This window comes from Hyposmocoma kahamanoa, unplaced genomic scaffold (genome assembly GCF_003589595.1).
Source record: "Hyposmocoma kahamanoa isolate Upper Pololo Valley unplaced genomic scaffold, ASM358959v1 95797, whole genome shotgun sequence".
NCBI classification, from domain to species: Eukaryota; Metazoa; Arthropoda; class Insecta; order Lepidoptera; family Cosmopterigidae; genus Hyposmocoma; species Hyposmocoma kahamanoa.
In genome coordinates this window covers 2,911-5,820 of record NW_020655047.1, presented here as the reverse complement: position 1 = coordinate 5,820, position 2,910 = coordinate 2,911, and positions in this window count along the sequence as shown.

Sequence of the window (2,910 nt, the reverse complement as noted above, 5' to 3'; positions counted from 1 at the left end):
ATCATTTCTGTTACATGGTTATTATACTCTGCGTTTAGAAGGAATTATGCCATGCCATTTAGAAGGAAAACTACACTACATTCGCAGAAACTCACGGTATTGTCACTAGATTGAAATGGTATAGGACATAAAATATGTACGGCCACAGGCACCATAAACCTGAGAAGGCGATTTGAAAATCTCCAAATGATCCAACAATTTCTTGAATCCGAAGTCAGCTTATTCCACAAGTTGCAGCGTAGGAAGTAGCTTGCGTAACGTACCGCTTATGCCTTCATCGCTTTATAGAAGTAGAACGAAACATTGTATAAGGCATTACTCTCAATAAAATAAACAACTTTTGCTATACGACTCAAATATTTATTAATTTCTCAAACTAATATGCATTAGCTTTTCCATCCGACATGCGTGAATTTGGAGAAGTGACACATACTTGCAAAAGCTTTGCTTTGAGTTTCGACGTCATTAAATACGAATGTATACTCATAGAAAAACGTAACACGGCAAGTATAATTAAAAATTAAGTATAAATTTATGCTACTAAAATTCATTTGAAATTTAATGAAATTCGTGCTCGATTTACATACGATTGTAATTCACATACTTACTTGTTGTGTTGTTCCACCTACTGACGCAATACCGCAATCTAGGAAAAATATGAAATTTGGTTCGGTATATGGGTAGTACACATCAATTTGAAATCAGCGAATTATTACATTATTTGGGTAGTGTTCTGCATATTTGTGTTAATCTACAAAATGACAATTCCCAGATGTTGAGCCTTAAAGATTATTGCCAGTCATTGGTCATTACTCCTTTAGATCGTAACGAACATGTTAAAAATTAATGAATGTTGTATATGAAACCAGATTTATAAGTTATATACCAAATCAATGGAACCTCACAATTAATATTAAGTATAAAATCAGCATCAAAATGTAGCATTTTGCATCTTGGTAACAATAACCCCAAAGTCACATAAAACGTGCATGGAAATACCTTAGCCGCAGTCAAAATTCAAAAAGATCTTGGAGTCAATAATCGCATTCAATTTAAAATGGGGTGAGCATATCACTACAGTAGTCAAGAAAGCTAACTCCTATATCTATGTCATACGCAGATCGTTCCAAGCAATGACAGTAGACGTGTTCCTCAAAATCTATAAGACCTATATACGGTCACTACTGGAATATGGGTATCAAATGTGAAGCCCTTATTTCCAAAAAAACATAAACCTTCTTGAAAACGTTCAGAGGAAGGCAACTAAAATGCCACAGGCTCTTCGACGCAAATCCTATGAGGAGAGACTACACGTATTACGCCTCACTACTCTGGAAGAAAGACGCCTTCGTGGTGACCACATCGAGACTTATAAAATTCTGATGAGTCAGTACAATCTACCAGCAATACAAAACATCTTTAAAAGAAAAGAAAACTTTAAACCGTCACGTGGCCACCATCTGAAATTAGTTCGTGCACCTTCCAAAACTCCTGCTGCACACAATTTTTTCAGCAACAGAGTGGTGCACAATTGGAACATGCTACCGGAAGATGTTGTTTCTGGTGTCTCTATTAATGCCTTCAAAAACAAGCTCGACAACTGGCTAATAAAGAGTGAATCAGTGCTAAAAACTTATAGAATTATAGAACTAATAATTATAGAACTAAAATAACGATATAAATTTCAACACTGTGTGATGTACACATACCAGCGAAAGCTGTTCGTCTATAATCAAATAAATAAATAAATTCGAATGACGACCAATCTCCATAGCTTCACGTACATTCCGCGAAATGAAATGCTTCTCCCTCGCTAACACAAACACTTTATCATGCCGAATATAATGCGTCGAATCCGAACCCTATGAGTTTTCGTCACTGCAAAACTCCGGCTGTCCCAGTTTTTCATAATACTGTGTCCTTCCAGTCTTGTAGATAGGTTACAGCCGGTCTCTCTTATGTAATTCTTGCTACAGGAGCAGGGCTCCTTATCTTTCGATGAACATACCAACTATCTAAAATGAGATGTACATGTGAGAGCGGAAAATCGTCTTGATGTATTTTCAGCGTAACAAGTGTCCGATTTCCCGTTACTCCCTTAACGTAAGGCAAGTGATATACTTAGCCTCCCCACAAGTGCCGATCGGAGACGAGCACTTGCAATCACGGCACGATTACACTGTGTCCAGTTATAGCCGTTGCTTTCTAGTACACGTTTAACATGACCTAGTAAGGTTCCACGTTATTAATGAATACAACAAAAGGATTATTGAATCGGTTCACGAGCTTTACCATAATTGCCCGGGCAAAGTGCGCTCTTTTTTGTTCAGTTGACTTTTTTTTATGAAATCTATCACTTTTATCTCATCTGCTGGAAAGTGACGATGAGGTCAACAATGGAGCATGCATACGTAAATAATGCCTAGTCACTCTCGCCTTGAAAAGGCTCAAATTATAGCGTTCAGGGAATAAGTCTGCAGCAGGTAGGGAATTCCACTCCATAGCCATTCGCCATATAAAGTGTAAAAAATCTTCGGAAAATCCATCACATAGGGGTGGAACCCAAGCCTACGTCTAGTTCCCCGATGATGGAAAAAGGAAGGCGGAATTAAATCGTGTAATTCCATCGCACACTCTCCGTGATAAATCCTGTAGAATTAAAAAGTAAATTTCAGTCAAAGTAAGTCAGTGTTGAATTTCATATGCTTTGTTAAATCTAAAGTAGACATACGATGCCTTAGCCGTTTTACAGTAACATTTTACCTTATAATTATAGCTGTATTTGTCGACTGGCCCAAATGTGAAATTCAACACTGACTTACTTTGACTGAAATTTACACATTTACATAAAAGTAAGTGGAACTTGTTAGTATAAAAAAACCAGAGCACATTAAGTAAAATGTAGACTAT